Here is a 25,379-nt window from a genome sequence, read left to right on the forward strand (position 1 = left end):
CTCAGTACTCCATATCGAAACCCTGGATGAGGAACTGTTCCTCTGGTGGATCTCACAGCATCAGGAAGATGGTGGTGGACTTGCCACACTCATAGCTGGCCCAGCTGTGAAGAAAAGTGACAAGGGCAGTCATCCCAGGAGACACTATGCATGAATCCTAGCCCTAATCTCTGAGCCAACACCAAAGGCCTCGGTTTAGACAATGGCAATGTGCTTCTAGTAAGGCCATCTGTTGCCTACATAGTGGGCACTTTCCTGCAGGGGCACGGATGTCTCAGGGGAGCATCACTACCCCCACATTCCAAGGACAAGAAGGCACGGGCGGGATGGGGACTAGCAACTTGGCTTCCTTCTGAAGGGTGCGTGTGTGTTGGGGGAGGTGTGTGTGAGTAGCAGAAGCCACTTGACAGAGACACTACTACTGAGTTCCCCTCCTCTTTGTCCAGAGTCCTGGTGTGCCCTTTCTCTGCCAGTCTAGCAGCCATCTGGCCATAGACATCGGCATTGTTCTTCTTGGTGCAGAGATCCTGGACGTTGGCCTCCTCCCCAGCCCTCAATGAGATCCAGGATCACCGCACCAGCCCAGGCTTGTGCTCTCTTTCACCCCTAGCTGGGGGCATCAGAGGGTGCTGGCAGCCGAGGGGGGCAGAGAGCAAGTGCTGGAGTCACTCATGGCTCCACTCCAGGGTGCTGTGTGGCATGGGCTAGCAGGGCTCTCCTAGTGCCACAAGCCCTTTCCCTTCTCCTTGCAGCTTTAAAGTCTGCAGGAGAAGGGGAGCAGTAGAGTTGTCAGGTGTGTGGCCAGAGCAGCCACAAGTGCAGCTATGAGAGGCCTCTGGAGGCCAATTATTTTGAAATTGCAGCAGCTGATCATCCACACTTACGCTATTTTGAAATAACAGTTTTGGAATAAGCGTTATTCCTCATGACAAACAGGAGTTACTATTTTGAAATGACAAGCCCATTATTTCAAAATAATGGGCTTGGTACTGTGCACACTTCACTTGTTTTTTTTCGAAATAAGGGGGAGTTATCTCAAAATATTATAGACCAGGGCTTATTAGACCATGAGCTTTTGTGGGTAAACCCCACTTCATTAGATTCCACTAAATTAGATGAAGTGAAGTTTACCCACAAAAGCCCATGGCCTAAAATATTTGTTAATTTCTAAGGTGGACTACTTGTTGTTTTTAAAGATACAAACTAACACGCTTACCCCTCTGAGACTTCCTTAAGAAAGTTCATTTGACCCTTTTGACAGAGTGCAGCATACAGCTTCCCTTTCTGAAAGCACTGTATTGCAGCAGTTCTAATCATATGTAGAGCACCCAGGTATTCTAGGGAAAGATACTTTATATGTACTTGCTGTAAAGCTCATAATGACACCAAAGCTAAGTTTCAAACTCAAATACCTAAAGCTAATCAGGTTAATGGGTGGCAGGTTTAATAAGCCAGGGGATACTAAGCCTCCCCCAAAAGTTGTTGATCTTTGAGATCACAGATGCCTGGGCCATGACCCTGCCTGCTTTCTGTCCTGAGGCCCCCTCTCACTCTTCCCCCATAGCCTGCCCACGTTGCTCTTCCCCCTGTCTTTGTTCCACCCCTGCTCTGAGGCCCCCACCTCCTGGCATTCACCAAATCCACCCCACGTCCCACTGCCCTTTACTTCCTGAGTGCTGGCAGCAAGCGATGGGCAGGGGACTGGAGTGGAACAAGGGCCTCAAGGGAAGGGGCTGATGGGGGGGGGGGGGGTAGGCCTCAGGGTGGAGGAGGGGGGTACACAATGTGCGTAGTTTTTTCTGGAAGAACAGTGTAGTGTAGTGTAGACGTAGCCTGGGTGGAGATGTAAGAGATGCGAATGTGCTTGATCTGCTTGAGCTAGTGTACTAGAAACAGTATGGCCAGGGATAACATGAGTCAAAACAGCACTGCTTCCACAGTTCCAAGTTCTGCATGTCTGCACATCTTCCCAGGAGCAGAAGCCTGGCTTCCACATAATTAATGACAAAGGAAAAACATTTCTCTCTCATATAATTGGGGTATTCCTTTTATGTAATCCATGGAACACCACTGTAACACTAGATACTTTCATGTGTAACTGTAAAGCTCTTAATGGTGACAAGTATGACTGTTCTGTGTAAAAAGGAGCATTTCCATATGCAGGCCTGTCATTCCATCATGTTTTCTACAAATCAACCAGTTTTTGTTTGGATGATACCTTGATTTTTTTAAAAAAAACCAACATGCCTTTTTTCTTTTATATGAATCCAAATAAATAATAGAAGCTTTTGTTCATATGCAATTTGCAGTTACTCAGAATTCATGTAGTCATAATATGCACATGTAGAATTTGGAGAATTCATTGTAATTATTCTGAAAGCTTATTATTAAAGTGATTATACACACTCACACACATGCACACACTCAGGAAAAAAAAGATGACATCTCATTCTCCAAGTTAAAGGTGGAAAATCCCAGCAGAAATACAGACACACAAATCTTGTTTGAGTGTACAAGGAATTATATTGCCATCCACACAATTCTATTCAACTGTACTAGGGGTATAGTTACAACAATGAGGAGTCCTATTGCACCTGAAAGACTAACAGCTTTCATAGGTAAAAACCACTTAGTTACATTTACTTACCAGATCAGTGTCTGGGATATAAATCACCATTTTTTGGCATTAAAATATATTTGCTGCAGTGTTTCCAAACATTTAAATTCATTTAGAGAGTCTATCAATGCAACTTATAAAGAATGTGTTTTACAAGTGTGCAGATAGATTTCACTATACAGAATTATACAGATTTGATCATTTTGAAAAGTGTTTATTTTTAAATTTGAATTTTAAGTACATATCTGTTGTTTTGCATAGATCCAGTCTCTCACTTGTAGGAACATAGTGTATTGGAAAATGTGTGATTTTTTTTAAAGCAGAGAACAATAATTTTCTACTCAGTTACAATAATCACTTTGCATCCACCACATGCATCAAACAATGGGCGATGCACTAGACTAACATATGCAGGAGCTTGCTTGCATATATTCACATTGTTTTCTGCCTGAAAAGAGTTAAATAGAGCGTATAAGTGGCAGAAGCAGAGCATCTTGAACTATATAACAACTAAATTGGGTTAATTAGTGCGGAACATCATCTGAGGATAAGATTCAGCTGTAAATTTTATTTTTTTAAGCCTATTATGTATAATGACTGTATGCAGGATTTGGGATACACGCTGAAGTAAAATATGTTAATTTTCCAAGACAAATTAAATAAGAGATTTTATTGCTAATGTTAGAAATATTAATTATCTGTACAATAATTGAAATGTATGCACATTAAACTTACATTAGTGAGTGCATTTCTTCTTCATAATCATGCATAAGCACAAAATATAACTCACTTAGATCACATCTATACTACACAGAAGAGGGATGCTGCCGTGGTCGATCTTCCAAAGTTTGATTTAGTGAGTCTAGTGAAGACTCGCTAATTTGAACTTACAGAGCACCCCTGTCAGCATGGGTACTCCTGCTCCTCATGAGGAGTAAGAGAAGCTGACAAGAGTGTTTGCTCCCATCAACCTCCCAACGTGTGGATGGTGATTTAAGATACATCAGCTCCAGATATGTAATTAATTTAGCTGGAGTTGCATCTCTTAAGTCCACCTTTCACTCTAGTGTAGACTAGGCCCTAGAAAGTACAGATACTACCACATAGTTAATGGGAAAACCATGTAGTTATTTTCTCAGGCTGAGTGTGTTGATCCATTACATACTACAGGGTATGTCTAGACTACAGGGTTTTGTCGACAGAAGTTTTGTCGACAGATACTGTCGACAAAGCTTCTGTCGACAAAGAGCATCTAGACAACATCCAGTTCTGTCGACAAAGCAAGCCGCTTTGTCGACATAACAGTGTGGATGCAAAGGACAGTGTAGATGCAATAATGCCTTCTATCGACAGAACTCTGTTGACAAAAGGCGTTATTCCTCGTAGAATGAGGTTTACATACGTCGACAAAACTGCTGAGTTTTGTCGATGTTATGTCGACATAACTCAAAGGCAGTGTGGACGCAGGTATAGATTTGTCGACAAAAGTCCATTTTTGTCGACAAAACTCTGTAGTCTAGACGCACCCTTAGTGAATATCAGAAAACTGTCATTTTGACAAGAATATTTGAGCTGTTGAAATCTGCAAGCAAGACCATCAAGCACAACTGTGTATGGCAGGATCATTGTCAACATTAAGATCAGGGGAAAGGGTATTCTTACTTAATAGCATTACATCCTCTCCCTACTTGGTAAGTCTTGTCTGATATTTTTCAATTAAAATCGCCTCAGGCTAAGACTATAGCTAACTTGCACGTTTCTGTTCAGAATTGACCTCACTCATTTAACAAACAATATTAATTTTTAAATAAAGTCTCCAATAGGTACAAGCCTCATACTGGCTACTGAAAGTCTAGTTCTTTCCTCTGTTCAAGCAATGGAAAGAGTCCTTGGAGTCCAAGCGTCCCCCCCCCATCCCATTTCTGTTCTTCCCTCTTCTTCCCTCACCCTGTCCCCACTATTTTAAAGGAACTTCAGGGGGTAGCCGAGTTAGTCTGTACAGGATAAACTTAAAAAAAATAACAAATGGTGTGGTAGCACTTCATAGACTAACAAAATATGTAGATGGGTATCATGAGCTTTCGTGGGCACAGCCCACTTCCAAAATAGCTATTTCAGAAGAGGCATTATTCCTCGTGGAATGAGGCTTACAAATGCCAGAATAAGCGGCCCATTATTTTAAAATAACGGGCTAGCTCTGTAGATGCTTGCATAATTATTTTGGAATAACGGATGTTATCATGAAATAACGCTGCCTAAATGACTAGCTTAAGACTACACTGAGTGAGTCAGGATCAGGATGAGGATTAGAATGTAGGAGTTGCTGGCTGTCAGACCTGCACTTGGACAACTGAATAATGCCTTTCTAATGGGCAGGATGGAGCAGGAGATTGTATTTAAAACTAAAAGAAGACCCAAACCCTGCCCTTTTTAATCATTTCATTTCTTTAGTACCAATTAGAGAATGTTTTTATATCCATTAGTTAAAAATCAGCATGGCAAATGATCACTTAACAACAACACTAACCAGCACATAAGAAAAAGAGTGTGTTTAGTCCACTATTCTTTCACACAATGGGGAGTTAGCCATTGCCAGGTATCGTGGGTAGCTCCATATGCACCAGGTACAATCCAGGCCAATTCCTGTAATTTGGGCAGCGAGTCTGTAATCAGCACACTGGGAGAGCTATCTTCTCTCAGTCTTCATCTAGATTGCAGCGCTTTTCCGGGATACTGGAGGTATCCTGGAAAAGCAATGCCACATTCAAGGAAAGCGTTTCCTTTTTTGGAAAAATTTTCAGAAAAGTGGCACACTCTTTCGCCATCCCTGTAAACCTCATTTTTATGAAGAAAAAGGGATATGCTGAAAGAGGACTTTTTTCCAAAATGTGGCACCGTGTAGACATGCCAAATTTCAGAAAAGCCTCTTTTGACAGTAAAGCGGAAAAAGACACGCAATTTGTGTACCGCAAATTGCATTTCTTTTTCTGATTTATCTTTGCAGTGTAGATCTAGCCTCAGACTTGGTTTAATCTTTGCTAAGGTGTCAAATTATGTTTGGTAAAAAATGGTAACAGAACTCACCCGCCATATTTTCCATGATGCCAACATTTACTTTTTACTGGTTTCTTGTAAAATGACCAGTACCCTGCTGGTGTGTTGGTAATGGAACATAGGAGCAGCTAATCAGAGGTTGAAGACATAGGAGCTCCCCGCTATTAGTGTTTTTTGGGTCAGAATTGATGATGCATGAAGATTAGCAGCACATTATTTTCTGATCACAGCATGTTCCATAGGAACAATATAGAGGACAAGAGAAGAAAGGTATATAAAAAGGAATGGATGTCCCTCAAGCAAGCTCATAGACTCCCAAACAAAATGTGCCTGCTCAGATCTGTGTTATTTATGTGACTATCATTTTCACTTGGCCAGGGTGCAAAATCTTTAAAACAAAACAAAAAATACAGATGAGGGGATTCTCTTTCCCCTGGAAAATGTTTAAACTGCTAGTGCAATTTTCTACCATTCTACAATGCTAGAGGAGGAAGAGTTTGTGCCAAAATATAATTGGACCTGACATTTAACTAACTTGCTGGAGGCAAGTTATGTTCTATTACAATATCAACAAAAGTGCATCAAGCCACCAGAATCTGTGTTCCCCAGCATGTGAAGCCAGAAGAAATGATCCCCTCTTCTATTCTGCTGCTTCTTCACTCTGAAAGGGGGGGGGGGAAGGGGGAACGTTGTACTCCCCAAGCCAGGGACAGGCAGGGAAGCTTTTTAGCAGACAAAAGGGAATTTTGCAACCCAGCTTCCTCTTACTTTAACCCCTCACACACATTTCAGATACTAACCACTGAATACATAGGGGAAAATGCAGAGTAGGAGGGCCTAGTCCATCCATGTCAATGAATCTCCTGTTTACATCGGGTCTCACTGTGACCCAGGGTCTATGAGCATATTGCAACTTAGTTTATGCACTATGTCGGTATCCCATTGTTCCATGCATGTTATTTTTGTCCATGTGACATTATAGGAGATTTAAATGTCAAATTGCAGAAGGGAAAATCATGGGGGAAGTACAGATCCCTTACTCCTGTACAGGGGAGCTCTATTGATTGATGGGGAAACAAGAGGGCAGAAATGGAAAATTTGGACAGAACCTCATAAAACATTTCTGGCAAGTTGGGATGACTCCGTGGGCTCTTCTTTGTCCCCCACCCTCATGTTACTAGGGAGGGAGAAAAGCTATCTACAGAACCTAATTAGCAAAGATCATCCATCACAGCAACCTTTAATGTGCTTACCCTGACAACACCCCATGAGGCAGGGCAATGCTGTTATCCCCATTTTACTGATGGGAAATGGAGGCATTGAGGGGCTAAGAGACTTGCCCAAGGTTACATGGGAAGCCTGTGGTGGAGGAGGAACTTGAAGCCTTCTCTCCCAAAATCCTAGGCTAGTGCCAAAACCAGCAGGCCATCCTTCCTTCTATCTTGGGGCCAGATTGAGCCCTGGTCATCCTTGACTTACAGCCCTATACTAGAGCCATTGTTAAGATCTGGCATTTCAGGGCAAGGCAAGGAGGTCTTTCATCTCCTCTAGAATCTCCATTCCTAAGACATGGCAGCAGGGAAATGGAGGAACATATTCCACCTTCAGAATAGGGAAACGAGTGGGGTGGCAGCAGAATACTCCCACAGCCATTGCTGAGAAGGCAGTTTTTCCTTGGGATCTGACTAGTGACCTTTGAGTGCAGATTCCTGCTCAACTGCAGAACCGTGCCTGAACTTTGAGCCTACAAAGCAGCAAGGTCAGGATTCAGCTCACTGTGATTAGTGTTTGAACTGGTCAATACAGCGGCTGACACTATAAACTGACAAGAAATCCAGAGGTGCGTGAGACAAACCAGTAATCTGCCTTTTAGCCCTGCAAGTGCACAGAAGTGGAGATCTCCCCCATTAACACAGTAAACTCCCCAGAAGTCTATAATAAGTAAAATTACCCTACAGAGGCCAATTGCATATTACAGTGGCTAGTGGCTACCACTGTAGAGTTTAACATTAGGTTAAACACCAGAGAGGGTACATCTGTGAAACAACTCTCCTCCCAGAAAAAAGCCTTTAAACAACTCACTGGGCCTTGGGATGGGGCCTGGGCTCCAAGAACCCTCTTCCCTCTAGCCCGAGCTTGAATATCTACACTGCTATTTTTAGCCCTGCTGCGTGAATCCTGTTAGCCTAAGTCCGTTGGCTCAAGCTCGTTGACTCATTGCTTCCAGAGTTGTAGGGCTTAGCTGTGCAGCTTTTTCCTCTGTGTAGACATACCCAGAATGACCCTTGTCAAAGGTATGGCTATAACATGTTTGATTTCTAAATACATGTGGCTTAAAACCTAAGGGCATGAAAAACATCTGACTTTCTGAATGAATGGCTTCTGTATTTTTCTGTTTCCTAGCGCTGTCAGTGTGGCTGGCCAGCCACCAACTTCCTCTTTGCAGGGTGCCCTATGCCTGCAAAGAATTAGGTCAGGCTCTTAGCCACCATAATGCATGTAGAAAGGTCCTTTTCTCATGACAAACAACCACCGTTCTTTCCCCCTGCAGTCACTGAACCTGAACAAACAACTTAAGCTACAAACTGTCACAGACATGCTTGGCTGCCCCTGGCAGTTACCCACCAGACTTCTGCAAGGGGAATCCTGCCTCTGCACATGTTAAGGTTTTGTAGGATGAACATAGCCTTAGCACTATCCTACTCTAGGGTCCTCCATGCACATACTTGGAATGCAGACTCTCTGTCTAGCAACCTCTAATAAGAACGATGACCATGTGACTCAGCTGCCAGTGTTCACTTATTTCTCAGACTCTCCCCCTCTAGTTTATACTCCCCTATTCCTGATTCCCATTGAAGTGTGGATGTAGGTGAAGTGTTTTTTTTTTGTTGTTTTTGCCCCCCCTCCCTCCCCCCCGAAAAAAAGGCAGGGTGTTTTTTTGTTTGTTTGGCTGGTTTTTTTCGAAAAAACCATGTAGTCTAAACATACCCTAGGTTACCATTTAACTTTCTCAGCAGGCTAGTAGTAGATGTCATAGATAACACACTGATATTTTGCACAGAGTGCCATGCCATTGCCCCTTTTCTCAATCACATGAGAAATATATAGATCATTACAAAAATAACCCTTATGCTTTCCCTGCCTCAGTTTACTCACCACTCCAGAGCATCCCTTGTAGAGGGTCAGACTCCCTTGGGTTATCCAGAGTCCATCTTCCCAGTGCATGGCTTGCCCTGGAACATGGAGACTTCTTCCCTAGCTGGGCAAATTCCCTCCCTTTCCCCGCCCGCTTTCTCTCTCACTAAGAGACTTCTCATGACCCAAACAATCTGTTTTCTTTCTAAACTAGTATGACCATCACAAGCTACAGCCACAAAGCAGTTTACAGCTGTTCAAATGTACCTACGCACTGCTGCTAGTGCGGGCAATAAGCCAACAGGAGAGAGCTTGTTGCTCAAGGGTGTGAATAAAGCCACCCCTGAGTGATGTAAGCTACATCAACTGAAGGACCAGTGGTGACAGAGCCATGTCAGCAGGAGAGTGTCTCCTACCAACATCGCTACTGCTGCTTTCTGGGGGCTGGAATAATTAAGCCTTAGTGTCTTCGTTCTGTATCTGGATATTTTGCACTACTCCAAACACCTGGCCTCTGCACAGAAGGTGGATAAAACCAGTTTGCCTGAAGACAGTTACTCTTTTGATCTTCCCAGGTATGACATATTCAGGTGCTGCTAGTCCATAACAATCGCCTATTGTCCCAGGCCTAGCAGACATGCTTTTGTGGCTAGAAAAGCCATAGTGGATGAACAGATCTTCTACAGAGCCCCCACCCCATTATGCAAGTGCACTCAAAAATGTGACAACCGTACTTTAAGTAGCTGAAAGCTAGGCATCCCAAGTTCAGAGTGTATTTTCCATACCTCCTTAGGAAGCTCAGATATAATTCAAGGTCAGAGAGAGAACCCACAAGCGAAGACTTCATGCTTAGGTGAGGTCCTCTAATCAGGCCACTTTGGATAAAAGGTGCTATATAAAGTACAAAATTAACTAACCACACAGCATAGCCTAAGGTAAGTGTCCATCAAAAATATTTTGATTAGATATTGTGACCTGAAATGACCCATATTATTGAAAAATAATAGTGAATTCTTTTTAAAGCTTAGACGGCAGGGGAAGAGGCTTACAGCCTACAACCACACGATCATTATCAACTTAGATATCTGGTTTTCACCACAAACCTTTTATTCCATTACAATATTTTATCATTAAAAGAAACTGATTAACTACCAACAAAAATTGAATGGCATGTACGTCTTTTGATATAACAATGCAAGGATCGGTTAAATACCACCAAAATATGATTACAAATAAAAGGAAATGAGATGAAATGTTAGTAGCCATCCAGTACTAGTTCTGGAGTATACAGTAAGATGTATCTAATCAGTATTCTTGCAATATAAATTGAAACACTATGGGTGTATCTAGACTAAAAGGTTTTTTCCAAAAAAGTGGCTTTTTTCAAAAAAACTTCCCCTGCATCTAGACTGCTGCCGTGTTCTTTTGAAAGTAAATCAAAAGAATGCGGCAGTTTTTCTGACCACGGAAAACCTCATTTTACGAGGAATAATGCCTTTTTTAAAAAGTGCTCTTTTGAAAAAAGACGCTATATAATGCAAACTGTGCTTTTTCGAAAGAGAACATCCAGACTGCCTTGGTGCTCTCTTTTGAAAAAGCAGCTTACTTTTTCGAAAGTACTGGTTGTAGTCTAGACGCTCTTTTTTGAAAGAGACTTTTTTGAAAGTATCTTTAGAAAAAGGCTTGCAGTCTAGACATAGCCAATGTGTCCAGCCACATGTTCCTTAACTGCTTAACTATGCTCTCTGCATATGGAGGATATCGGCAGGAGAAGGCAATTTTTGGGAATGCCATATTTTATAGTCTGATGCAAATGAGAGAAGCATTTTAAGTGGAGATGGATATGTAGTATTTGGGAATTCATATGGTCAACTATAATTAAAAGTATAGCCTGATGATGTGTGTTTTAATAAAGAAAAGAATTATAAAATCGGTCTTTAGATAAATGTAGCTATTCTCAGTTTTTATACTTAGTCAAGATTATACTTAAACATAAACTACAAGTCTAATAAAACACAATATTAAAAAAACAAACCAAAAGCCTCTTGTGCAAAAACGGACCCTAATTAATTATGCACATGGAATGCGGCAATATGCTAATCCATGCTTCATTTGCATAGGCTTTTGCGCAAGAGAGGTGCAATGTAGACGTAGTTTGTGTCATGTTCCTATAACTTAAAATTGGATTAATACATTTTGCTTGTAACTTTAGTATACCTGTGTTGGCTCAAGGGAACCAGTCAAGAGTTCTAAGAACTGAATGCCCCTCAACTTATGGTATGATCTTTACATCAAAGACATGTTAGTCAGGATATAAGTTTGAGAAGCTGATTCATCGTATTTGCATTGCAAAAGTATTCACATGGCACCAACTAAGTTTTCAAAGTCCTATCCCAGAGTCAGTGTATAAAGTAGGATGGACTTTCTCAGAACAATCTTATCTAGCCAAAAGATCAACAGTGATGAGGAAATAAGAGTTGCAATAATATAAGGCCTACATTTTCAAATGTATTTAGAGGTTTTTTTTTCCCCTTAGTAGTGCAAGGTCCAAGTGACTTGGCTGGCTAAGATCGATTTTCAAAAATGATCTAAGCATTAAATCTCGCCACTTAAACATATTAACAAAACTGTGTCGAATATAATTTCTTGATTATAATAAAGCTCTTTGATTAGGGTTAGAAAATAGGTGACTGCTATTATCACGTTAGCCTTCCCCATGCTAAATTAGCACTGATGTAAGAGCCTTGACTGTTAGAAACAGCTTCTGCCTCTGGAACTCAAAGGATTTGCAAAATTTAAATACTGTTTTTGGCACAGAGGAATTCATCACACCAGAAGACATATTTTAAATGGATAAAGTAGGAGGTCAAACTGGGTCAGCTCATAGTAAGTGAGTATCATTTTGAGCTTTGAACCTAGGTTGCTATTAAAATGAATAAGCCCCTGGCAAATAGGATGAAAAATAACCTTCAAAATTTGAATATGTAAACCAATGCCAGGTACCTTTCCTGAGTTTGCAGACTGACTTGAGAAATAGTTCACATGACACAGAAGCTTTATGACAATTTAAATGTCAGTGCTAACTGTTTCACAGCATTAAAAGCATGGGAAAAAAGAATGAGGGGTGATCCTATTATAAAGCTGAGTATTTGCTGGAGTTGTATCTCATTTTGGCATCATTAGTGGAAATTGGGAGAATAACATGTTCCCCCCAATCTGATTGCAAGATAAAATACTGAGCAGGACACTCAAAACTTAAGCACTGAGTTCAGGTATATAGATCAGGTGGTACCAGCTCATATAATCAAAACAGTTAAAAAGATGCCAGAACAGAAAAGAATATAGTAGCATATGACAAGATAAAATGAAAACTCTCAAATGTGAGGTTAAAGTTTCACACATTGGGCTTTGATATCCCTTTGGAAGCCACACATGAAATGGATTCTTTACATATCAGTCTTACCCATTATTGCCACAAGGGTGAGGAAGAATCAGACACCATTTCCCCAGCATTTGTAGAGCCTCATCTGTGGCTATGGAATCCATGTGTGGCCAAGATGTCAACCTAGGGCCAGAGGAGAGACAAGAGTGAGGCTGTGGTGTGTGGACATTCACAAAAACACCACAAAACCCAGCATAGCATCAAACTATATTACAGGGGCCTGGAGCCTCTTGCGTACATTGGAATTCTCAATGACAGGCACATTCTGAGGGCAATTAGCAGCACAGAAGTGCATCTATCATGGTTTTGATGTGATCCCATCACTGCAGAATCTATGAGTATGTCTACACAGCATTTCTAAGCGAGTGGGAACAAACCTGGTAGCGCAGGTTGATGGGCTAGGGCAGTGGTTTGCAGACTTTTGTTTGGGTGACCAGTTCATACCGCAAAGCTTTGAATCTAACCCCCCCTCAAAGTATAAATGCATTTTTTATATTTAACACTACTATTACTGCTGGAAGGAAAATGCAGTTGGGGGTAGAGACTGACAGCTTGTGATGCCTGTATAATAACCTTGTGGCCCCGAGCCCATAATTTAAGAACCCCTGGACTAGGACTACCATCCAGGGCTGGCCTTACCATGAGGCGAACTGAGGCTGCCACCTCACGTGCCAGACTGAGGGGGGGCGCCACTAAGACGTAGAATGTAGAAAATTGTGTCTGCTGCAGTTAGTTCTCCTTTATTGGGGTAGGTAGCAGAGCAGTACCATGAGAGGAGAAGAACAGGAAAAAAGCAGAATTGAGACCTTTCAAAGTTTTGGCCCAAGCGAAGGAGCATGGGGGAGTCATTTGAGCTCCCCGCTTCAGGTGCCAAAATGTTGTGGGCCGACCCTGCTAGCAATTCATGTGCTAGCACACTAAAAATAGTTGTATCAGCATGCTTTGAAACCATAACTCAGGCTGCAGCTGGGGCTCTGAAGAAGGGTGGTAGGGAGGCTGAGCCCCAAACTCAAGGCGCTGTCCATACAGTTATTGTTAGAGCATTTGTGTGAGCTCCACTAGTCCAAGTATATTGGCCTGGAGTGGGAGGCTCACTCCAATGCTGTTTAGACATCACATATCCTTAGCCTTTGGGAGCACAGCTCCAGTGGATTGTACCTATTCATAGGTCAAATTGTATTTCTCATCACTATTGCAGCAGTACATATCCATAAGCATTTTACAATATGAGAAACAACAGATAGAATGGTCACAAAGAAAAGAGATAAGTTGTAGAGGTAAATATTTTCACAAAGCCATTTTGTGAATTAAAGAGACATAACAAATGAATAAAATTAAAAATACCACATTTCTGTCCGAAAATATTGTATAGTGCTAAGTGATACCTATGACAACTATAATAAAAAAAAAGAATTAAAAGAAAAGCGGTTCTCTATATTTTTTTCCCCATTTGCTTTCTTTTTTGTATATTGTGTATTGCGGAACAGATCTGAGAACAAAATATTTGTTGTGTGAGAAATTTCAGAATTTGTTTTGGTTCCAAATAGAAACAAAAAGTTAAAACTTTGAAATTTTTTGCAGATTTGGAATTCTGAAAAATAGTTTTCAATAAAGCCAATCCATTATAATGCAAAATAATATTCATAATATGAACTCTAATTAATATATTAAAATATAAAAGTGGAAATAGTTTGGCATTAAACAAACAAAAGGAACAATTCTTTTCCACACTTTTCCATTGAAAATTTCACCAAAGTTGACACATTCCCATAACATGTTTTAGTTGAAACATAATATTCTAATGGAAAGCAATTTCATGGAATATTTTTTGACCGGTGCTTGAGTAGTCATTTTTGTTGGTGATTCACTTTTCTGGATAATTGTTTAGATCTTACATCTTTATTTCTATTTCCTTCCCACTGTGTGATTGATTGCTTGACTCATTATTAGATGGTGTCTCCTTCTGACCATTCTGGGAATTAGCTTTACAGGCTTGACACATCTTCCCAGAGTTGCATACCATTTCTTTATCCTTCTCCACCAGATACTACAACCTCTTCATGACTCTTTTCCCCTTCCAGTGTACCAAAATCCTCCTTTAGCAACCTTAGTCAATTCACTGCCCCATAGTTCCACTGGCAGGGAAAGCAGGCCCACCAACTGCTCTCGCTTTCCATCTCAATAACCTTTTAAGTAAGCAGCCAAGGTTTGCTGCATTCTAGACCTTACTGCTTTCCCTGCATCTTTTCCTTACCATTTGGCACTCTCCGATTTCCATTTTCCAGCCTCTCTTTTCCTAGGGAGCAATTGCAATCCATCTATACCTATGGCCTATAACACCATTTTCTCCCAGCTCCTTTTCAGTAGCCCCCTCGTCTGTATAAATCCAGACTGGCTGTTATACCTCAACTGAGCTTCCTCAGTCAGGGAATTATTTAGCCACCTGATGCCCCTCAGCCGTGACCTGTTGAGATAATTAGTCCCTTTCTCAGTCTACATTAATCCTTTCCAGGCAAGTATGGAGTGAACACCCTACCAAGCACTGTGAAAGGTATTCATAGATTCCAAGTCTGAATGGACAATCATGATCATCTGGTCTGACCTTCTATATAACAGGGAACCTTCCCCAGTAATTGCTGCAGTAAGCCCATAATTTCTGTTTGTGCTGCAGTATATTTTATAGAAATGAAATGTAGTTATGGTCTGAAGACTTCAGATGATGGAAGATACAACATGTCCCTAGGTAAGTTCTCTTAATGTTCAAATTATACAAAACTAAACAAGAACTGATATCTGTATATGAAAAGGTATCTTATGAATTAGTTTAAAATGTCAAACCAGTTTTAAATTGGATATGAAAATGTCATCATGTAAGTTACTAAAACTTAAAAATATATTGATTAGGAAATTGTTCAGAAAATATATTTCAGGCTTAGCCAAATTGCTAAATCTGTGTTTTAATAACCATTTGCATATTAAGAATGGGACAAGACATTACTGGAAGCTTGTATTTCAATATTTCATTCAGTTGCCACTGTGTTAAAACAGAAATCTGATTAAAACTATCAATAAGTAACCAATGAGAACACAAACTTTAATGTTAGGATTAGAGACTTTCTAAAAATGCACTGGACACAAAATCATAGAATGATGGAAGTTTAGGACCAGAAGAGACATGATTAAGTAAAAATCAAGACTCTCTGGGTATATCTACACTACCACCTTAGTTCAAACTAGTTACTCACGAGGAGTAACGGTAGTTCGGACTAGGAAGCCTAGTCTGAACTACCTAGTCTGTGCCGCGTGTAGCTGCGCGGCACGGAGTCTGCACTAGCGGACATTTTAAAATGGCGGCGCCCGGCTTTATGCAAATGAAGCCCGGGAAATTCAAATCCCGGGCTTCATTTGCAACTCCGGTTGTCTACATTACCACCCTAGTTCGAACTATTGTCTAACCTGTTCTTAACCTCCAGAGATGGAGATCCCACAACTTCCCTGGGCAATTTGTACCAATGAATAACTGTCTTGATAGTTAGGAAGTTTTTCCTAATGTACAACCTAAATCTCCCTTGCTACATTTTAATTCTGCCGTTTCTTGTCTTATCCTTAGAGGTAAACAAGAACCATTTTCACCTTCCTCCTTGTAATGTATGTACTTGAAAACTTTTATGTTTTAGTCTCCTCTTCTCCAGACTAAACACACAGGCTATGTCTAGACAGTGGCGCTATTTCAGGATACTAGAAGTATCCCAAAATAGCTATTCCACAACTTTGAACATGACCATTATTTAATTTCAAAATGTATTTTGAAATTACGGGTGTGCTATTCCAGCATCCCTGTAACTCTTATTTCACGAGGCTTAAGGGATGTGTCAGAATCACGCTTTATTTCAAAATTACCTTTAAATAAGCTATGCAATTTGCATAGAGCTGAGGCCTCATCAGTGCAGAATGGAGGCAGCAAAAGAATAGCTTTTTGTGTCTTGCTTACATCATTCCTGATAAAACATCCCAGAATGATGTTTGCCCCTTCATTTATTTATTTTTTGTGCAACCGTATTCCATTGATTCATGATTTCCTTGGGATCTATTATAACACCCAGACCAGCTTTCACAGAACTCCTTCCTAGGCAATCATTTCCCATTTTGTATGTGTGCAACTGATTGTTCCTTCCAAAGTGGAGTACTTTGCATTTGTCGGTATTGAATTTAATCCGTTTACCTCTGACCATTTCTTCAGTTTTGTCAAGAGAATTTTGAAAGAACAGATAAGCTGTGTAAAACCAGAAACATAAGTCATCAACAAAACCAAAAAGAAGTTACTCTAAGTATCACAGTTTTTAAACTTTCCTTGGCATTGGGCACGTACTGAACTCCTTCCATATTAGAGATGTTAAGTTTTTACAATTTTGGAAAGTTGTAACTTGCTGATTTTTTAGTTGAAAGAGAAGCAGTTTGTACAGAACCGTGATTGTAGTGTACTGGGCGTGTACTGTACTGCATGTGAATTGACAAGTAAATGACTAAGCTGAGATTGCCGGAAAGACTGACTGCCTCTGAACAAGTCACCAGGATTCAAACCTCTCAGAACAAGATTATAGAAAGCAAGATAAGAGCACTTGAGTGATTTGTACTAGAGACACTTGAATCAGAAGTGATGTTTGGTATAGAAATAATGCATTGGGTTGTAGAGCTTTACTTGCACTAAAGAAATCCTTAGTGTTACTCACAGTGTTAGAATTTAATTAATTGAATTTCATACTTGATAGAAGCTTACAGATACAAGGCTAATAAAACTGGTGATATCTTTAAAGACATAACATGTTTGGAAACGTACTGTTTCCACTGAAAAATAATATGGAAAATTGGAATTTCCTTAACACAAGCTTTTTGAAGCTTAATTTAATATTCAGTGATCTGGAATGCAACATTTTATTAGAACTTATAAATAAATAATCAACACAAAAATCTATGTGCAGTAAATGACCTAAAACAATGGAGCTCTGACCTAAAACAATGGAGCATTGTGAGTTGCACCAGTTTACACTAGCTGGAGGATTAAGCCAACAATGCCTGTTTGGAGTTAATAATTAAGATTGGCACTCAACTGCTCTTATCTGACAAGTGAAATAAGATGAGGCAGATGTCTCTCTAAGGCTAGGTCTAGACTACAGTCCTTTGTCGGAAAAAGCTACGCAAATTGTGCTCTGCAATTTGCATAGCTTTTTCCGATCACTTTTCCAGAAGAGGCTTTTCCGCCATTTCCCCATCTAGACAGGGCCAAATGATGGAAAAGACTCCTATTTCAAAGGAGCCCTTATTCCTCATAGAATGAAGTATACAGGGCTCCCCGAAAGAGAGCGTTTGCTCTTCCGCAAAAAAAAAGCAGAAGATCAAACGCGTTCTCTGGACGCGGTGGAGTTTCTGGTATCCCAGAAAAACACACCAGTCTAGACGTACCCTAAAGGTCTGATCATGAAGGGTCTAGGCTTGTGTATAACTGTATACATGCATAGAGTCTCAGTGATATCAAACTAGTCCTGTATGTAGTGGTGCAAATATTCACAGCATTAGAGCCAAGATGTGTGAGTCTGGGGAAATAGCCTACTCACTTGTACCATCTTTGGCATGCCAGAGGCTGATTCTATTCAATTTCAAAGCCTATTTATGCAGGCTTGTGCCACCTTCTCCCCCATCCTGCCCCGCTGCAAGAAAAGGCAGGTTAAGTAGGTAGCAGTTCTGTATTCGCCAGTCAGAAAAAGGGTAGGAGTGTTTTACTATTGTTGAAATGTCAGTCAAGATTAATTAATATGCATTTTAAAATGAGATTTTCCAAAGATGTGTAAGATAGCTAAGTGGCCAAATCCCCACTAAATTTTAATGGGATTTGGGTCTAATGCTCTTTGACTCCTTTGAAACTACCAGTCTAAATGTACATGCACATGATATGAATGACTCTTAGAATCACAGAATACCAGAACTGGAAGGGACCTCGAGAGGTCATCAAGTTTAGTCCCCTGCCTTCATAGCAGGACCAGGCACCATCCAGATCATCCCTGACAGATGTCAGTCTAACCTGTTATTAAATATTTCTAATGATGGAGATTCCACAACCTCTCTAGGCAATTTATTCCAGTGCTTTACCACCCTGACAATTAGGAAGCTTTTCCTAACGTCCACTCTAAATGTTTCTTTCAGCAATTTAAGCCCATTGCTTCTTGTCTTATCAGTGATTAAGGAGAATAATTTTTCTCCCTTCTCATTTTAACACCCTTTTAGGTACTTGAAATCTATTATCTCAGTCTTGTCTTTTACAAACTAAACAAACCCAATTCTTTTAGTTTTCCTTCATACGTCATGTTTTCTAGATCTTTCATCATTTTTGTTTCTCTTATCTGGACCTTCTCCAGTTTCTCCACGTCTTTTCTGGAATGTGGAGTCCAGCGCTGGATATAATACTCCAATTGAGGCCTAATCAGTGCAGAGTAGAGTGAAAGGATCACTTCTTGTGTCTTGCTTACAACCCACCTGTTAATGCCTCTCCGAATGATTGCCTTTTTTTCCCTCTCAATGGTGTCACACTCTTGATTCCTATTTATTTTTTGGTCCATTATGACCCCTAGTTCCCTAACGCATCCCAGAATCATGTTTGACACTGTTGCAAAAAAAAGCAAACTATTGACTCATGTTTAACTTGTGGTCCATTATGACCCCTAAATCTCTTTCAGCAGTACTCCTTCCTAGACAATCACTTCCCTTTCTGTATGTGTGAAACAGATTGCTCCTTTCTAAGAGGAGTACTTTGCATTTGTCGGTCTTGAATTTCAATCTGATCACCTCAGACCATTTCTCCAATTTGTGCAGATTATTTTGAATTATGACCCTAACCTCCAAAGCTCTTGCAACCCCTCTCAGCTTGGTATCCTTTGCAAACTTTATAAAGTGTATTCTCTATGCCATTTTCTAAATAATTGATGAAAACAAGTAAAGACACATTATATGATCACCCAGCAGTAGGATCAGAAAAGAAGAATCCTATTATGAATATGTTTGTATAGCAACACTTGTCTCTACTGCCAACAGGAACATACATTAAACTAGGTACTCCTGTTATCAATGGTTATAAACTTTCCAGAGAATTCTATTAACAAATGTTGTATTTTCTCAACTGCTGACTAAAAATAAAGCTGATACTTTTATTTTTAATAATTTTTCTTTAAGACTCTGCAATACACTAACCTCTATCTCCTCTCACACAACTTACACCACATCCCTAATCAAAGCACCTTGAATTGAAGGTAAAGAATCCCATTAATTCCAATGGTCTGTGGATCAGGCTCTCACCAAGGAAATTGTCACCTCCACCCTCAAGGGGCTGTTCAGTACTTTCTGATCTTGCTGAATCAGATAGCAGAAACATGGGCAAAATTGGTATTTTTCTTTCCTGTTTATGCAAATATTACTGTTATTGTTTAAGTTACACATTGGATACTTTCCCCAAAAGCTTCATAGTCAGAAGCAGAACTACAATACATATTTTTCTTTATTTCTCTTTACTGAATAATTTCATCCATTATAGCAATTTACTGAGTAATTCATTTTCAAGACACTTTCTCAAGTGATCAGACCCTTACCTGTACTTGGAATTAGTTTACATTTAGTACTGCATGTGTGCAGAACTGCTGGAAAACAGTAATAATGCACAATATTTCATGTGTCTTTCTCCACTTGCTTTGTGCAGAGCCTTTCTATCCTAAACTAGGCAGTAGATTTTTGATATTTCTTGTTTAGGGCACCGTACTAATGCCATGTACTGTGTGGGAAGTTTGTGCAGTAGAGAGATACCCCAGTCTAAAACTCTGTTTGCTTTGGAGCAATATTACAAAAACAGAGCCTGAAGAACAAGACAAGAAATGTCTAATATGAAACAACATCCCTTGTGCTATTTTTCTATCACGGTATTGCTTGCTTCCTTCTGATTGCATGATATTTTCAGCAGATATTGAGTCAATTATGTGATAGCCACTTTTCAATATTAGTGTAAATAATTCAAAGTGTTTTCTACTAATCATACATGTTTAGTGCCAAAAAAGGAACATTCATATTTATATTTTTGTGAGTGTTTTATTCTATAATATTCTTTTCCATGTTATAATAAAAAAAAAAGGGCCACACAGTTGTTTTCCAAATAACTCCATCCACAAGCACAGTTGTCAGATCATTCATATTATATACATCTTAACATTATTTGCACATATATGAAGATAACAAACATAGGATAACGTCATTAAATACATGTATTGCCACCAGCTTATTTCTATATATCTAATATATAAAGGAGAATGTTTGTATGTTTGTGCTCTAATAACTTGGACACTATAAGAGCTACCACAACCAAACTTTGCATGGGATAATCTTTTCTCCAGAAAAGGTTTTAAGGTACTTTTGGACCCAATCGGACCCAATCTCAATGTAAAAATAAAAAATAACCCACTGCGCTACGCTGCTTCAGAAGCCCCACCCACCCTAGGTCACGTGCCTACTGCCTGCAGCCCCCAGAGCCATCCAAGACTCAGCCCACCCCCCACATGCACAACAGCTCAGGCACCCGGCCCTGTCCCCTGTGGCTACAGTTACCAGGTAGTCTTAAAAAAAAAATGGACACTTGATCAGAGGCGAGGAAGAGGAACTGGCTGGGGGGAAGGAGGGCTGGCTGGAAGCGGGGGGAGGGCGGGAAACAGAGCAGGTGGGTGGGGGCAGTGGGGCTGGCCAGGGGAGATCGGGAGAGGGGCGGCCGTCAGGAAGCAGAGCTGGTCGCGGGGAGGGGTCGGGGCATTGGGACTGGCCGGGGGGAGGAAGGGGCTGCCCGCAGAGCTGGTCGGGGGAGATCGGGGTGGTGGGTGGCCGACGGGAGCAGGGATGGCCTGGGGAGATCGGGAGGAGGGGGACTGGCCAGCAGGAAGCAGGGCTGGCGAGGGGCAGGGAGATGAAGCAAATTGGCCAGTGGGGAGTGAGACCAAGCAACGCCGGATAACTCCAGCTAGTACAGGCAGTCCCCGACTTACGCGGATCCGACTTAGGTCGGATCCGCACTTACGAACGGAGCTTTCTCGCCCCGGAAGTCGGGGCGAGAAAGCCCCGTTCGTAAGCTGCTCCGGTGCCCCTGGTCTGCTGGAGACCGTCTCCAGCAGACCAGGGCCACCGGGCGGGTTCCCGCGCTTCTGAGGCTTTGCCAGAGCAAAGCCTCAGAAGCGCGGGAACCGCTGCTGCTGTCCCTTGAGACCCGGTGCCTGTGGTCTGCTGGGGACGGTCCCCAGCAGACCACAGGCGCCCGGACTGAAGCCGCAGCCGTGGGGAGTCCCGCGCCTCTGAGGCTTTGCCAGAGCAAAGCCTCAGAGGCGCGGGGAACCGCCGCTGCTGCCGCTCCAGTCTGGGTGCCTGTGGTCTGCTGGGGACGGTCCCCAGCAGACTACAGGCACCCTGACTGAAGCCGCAGCCGCGGGGGGGTCCCTCGCCTCTGAGGCTTTGCCAGAGCAAAGCCTCAGAGGCGCGGGGAACCGCCGCTGCTGCCGCTTTGACTGAAGCGGCAGCAGCGGCGGTTCCCCGCGCCTCTGAGGCTTTGCTCTGGCAAAGCCTCAGAGGCGCGGGACCCCCCCGCGGCTGCGGCTTCAGTCAGGGTGCCTGTGGTCTGCTGGGGACCGTCCCCAGCAGACCACAGGCACCCAGACTGGAGCGGCAGCAGCGGCGGTTCCCCGCGCCTCTGAGGCTTTGCTCTGGCAAAGCCTCAGAGGCGCGGGACCCCCCGCAGCTGCGGCTTCAGTCCGGGTGCCTGTGGTCTGCTGGGGCCCGTCCCCAGCAGACCACAGGCACCCAGACTGAAGCCGCAGCCGTGGCGGGGTCCCTCGCCTCTGAGGCTTTGCCAGAGCAAAGCCTCAGAGGCGCGGCACCCCGCTGCCGCTGTGGCTCTGCTCCCCGTGTCCCTGGTCTGCTGGGGGGGGGGGCGCAGCTAGTGTGCTCCCCCCCCCCCAGCAGACCAGGCTTTTGTTTTGGACTCTGGGGCAGAGCAGCTGGGGCGCTGCCGATTGGTCCTGCAGCGCCCGTGGGCACTACTGGACCAACCCGGCAGCACCCCAGCTGCTCTGCCCCAGGTTCTGATTCAGCCGCTGCTGGTCAGTTTCAGCAGCGGCTGAATCAGGACTTCTGGGGCAGAGCAGATGGGGTGCTGCTGGGTTGGTCCAGTAGCACCCCAGCTGCTCTGCCCCAGGCGTCCCCAAGTCAGCTTCTGCTGAAACTGACCAGCGCTGACTACAGGAAGCCCGAGGCAGAGTTGCTCTGCCCCGGGCTTCCTGGAATCAGCTGCTGATCAGTTTCAGCAGCAGCTGACTTGGGGACGCCTGGGGTTCTTAAGTTGATTCTGTATGTAAGTCAGAACTGGCGGTCAGTTTCAGCAGTGTCTGAATCTGGACGCCAGTTCCGACTTACATACAGATTCAACTTAAGAACAAACCTACAGTCCCTATCTTGTACGTAACCCGGGGACTGCCTGTAATCTAATATATAAAGGAGAATGTTTGTGTGCTAATAACTTGGACACTATAAGAGCTACCACAACCAAACTTTGCATGGGATAACCTTTTTATCCAGGTGAATATTTTAAGATACTGTGGGAGGGAAGAGATGAGAGACAGATGCCTCTCCCCAGGGCTGCATGGAGCTTGGCAGTGCAGGGAGAAGAGGCTTCCTGGGGGAAGTGGCGGGGACAGTCACTCACTAAGGCCAGCGAAGGGACAAGGAAGTGGAGGGCGGGCTCAGGCGCTGGCGGTAGGCACACAGCTCCCTTCCCCTGGCTCCTCACCTCAGTTATATCAACTGTCCCAAGTAACGCCGGGTAGTAGGATAATAGAACCATAAGGGGTAAAGTGTCCAGTCCAGAGAAAAGTAAATACATCTACAACTTCAAGGAAGGTCATGGTGTGTTTGACTTTATCACCCCAGCCCAAGAGATAACATCAGAGATTTAGGTAAGGAGGTTGTTGTTTTTTAGTCTCTTGAGGGATTACAGTTTTAGTTACTAAGGAACTTTTCCATTGCATTGTAGACTTGGGTAGACTGATGACTTAACTGTTAAGAGAACAGTATGGAGAAGGTAATAGCATGTTATTCTCATTATAGCTATTTTTGCAGATCTCTGGCTGGATTATTGCATGTATTGAACTTAAACTCTATAGTTCATCTATATCATTTTATCATCACTAGTGAGATGTAACTGCTATACCAAAAGCTAATTATAATAAAGTAAATTGGGACTAGAACAAGAATACTAATTCAAAATATTTTATGTGGCTTTTCATTCAGATAATATTGCTAGGATTTTTTTAAACTCTAATCTTATGTTTCATGCCAATTCCCTTTTTTACCTCTAATTTACTCCTACTGTGGAAATGCAGCAACTGAAAGGTACTTCATGAATTAGGTCGTATGTACTGTTTGTGACAGCTGTAGACTTGAATCATCCCCCACGTGAACAAAAAGTGTATTTCATAGACATGCCTCAAACTGCAAACAACTTAAATGAAAGTCTAACATGACTGCTAGACCTGGAACCTCCAAACGTTGGGAAAATTGAATGTTCATCATGCAAGTTTCAGAGTGGTTCTTAAAATGTGATCACCTGTTGAACAACTGCATTCTGATTTTATTCTGAACTAGAATTTTTGGTAGAAGACAATGTCAGCTTGGAAAAAAAAAGCTAACTGAATCAAGAGGAGCATCAAAGAAAGAGAGCACAAGAATTAAGGAATTATGGTGAATGAAAAAAAGCTTCCATATATACATATTTCCTTTTCTCCCCCCCCCAAAAAATCTAAGTGCAAATTAATTTCTGCTGTCACTCAGCCGACCTACCTTGCTTCTGAAGCTCTTAGTCCATGCCACATCAGATGGTTGAAGTAAGATAGAGGACCCGCTAAACTGAACCCCAGAAGATCGACTGTGGCAGCGTTGATCTTCCCTATAGTGTAGACCTGCCCTTATTGACTTAAGTAAAACTGTTGGTGTTACCACTTTTGAAGAATCAGCCCACAATGGAGTTAATTTGGTCCTAGTTTGTAAATGACCCCAGTGAACTCAAATAGGAAAATGGAGGCCCACAATTTGAATAAAACCTTTTAAAAACACCATAATAGAGGCAAACACTATGAACAACAGTAAGATGACAAACACAAAATAAAAGCCTCCATTCCACCATCATTAAACAGAGTAAATGCGAAGGTTGGAGACAAAAGACATCCTTTAAAAACTGGAAGTCAGATCCTACTTAGGAAAATAGAAGGGGGCATACACTCTGTCAAGTAAAGTGTAAAACTATTATTAGGCAGGCAAAAAAACAATTCAGAGAAACTAATAAAAGACATAACTAACAGGAAATATTTTTAAAGTACATTAGAAGCAAGAAGCCTGCCAAACAATCAGTGGATGATTGGGGTGCTAGAGGAACACTCAAGGAAATTAAGGCTGTATGAACTCTGCATCTATCTTCACTCATAGGATAGTGAGGGAGATTTCCACACCTGAGCTGTACTTTTTATGGTGATAAATATGAGGAACTGTCTTAGGCTGATGTGTTAACAGAGGGCATTTTGGGGGGAAAAATGAAGGTGACTGAGCTACAAAATGGCAGATGAAATTCCATGTTGATAAGTGTAAATTAATGCAGACTGGATAACATAATTCCAGTGATGCACACAAAAAGAATGGGTGCATAAATTTAGCTTTTTCCGCTCAAGAAAAAGATTGGGGAGTCATTGTGGATAGTGCTCTGGAAACCTCTTCTCAGTGTGCAATGGCAGGCAAAAAAGCTAATCAAATGAGTATCAATCGGGAAAGGGACAGATAATAAGGCAGAAGATATCATAATACAGAAATATAAATGCTCACACCTTGAATACTGTGTGCCGTTCTGGTCACCACCATCTCAGAAAGGGTACATTAGAACTGGAAAAGAAATAGAGAGAAAGGTAACAGAAATGATTGATTATGGAAAATTTCCATATACAGAGAGGTTAAATAAACTAGGACTCTTCAGCTTAGAAAGGAGATGACTATGGGGGATTATGACTGAGGTCTATAAAA

The 25,379-nt window shown here is 42.0% G+C and overlaps 1 long non-coding RNA gene across 1 annotated transcript; it reads right to left on the minus strand.

Moving 5' to 3' along the window:
• LOC112544211 (uncharacterized) lies at window positions 1-25,243 on the minus strand. Its single transcript, XR_003087533.3, has 3 exons — window positions 25,187-25,243; window positions 12,270-12,371; window positions 1-104 (listed from the first exon to the last, which is right to left on the minus strand). It is a non-coding gene; the product is annotated as an uncharacterized LOC112544211 (long non-coding RNA).
• Window positions 25,244-25,379: the final 136 nt, after the last annotated feature.

Source organism: Pelodiscus sinensis, chromosome 9, assembly GCF_052426305.1.
Source record: "Pelodiscus sinensis isolate ZL-2025 chromosome 9, ASM5242630v1, whole genome shotgun sequence".
In the NCBI taxonomy this organism is placed as follows: Eukaryota; Metazoa; Chordata; order Testudines; family Trionychidae; genus Pelodiscus; species Pelodiscus sinensis.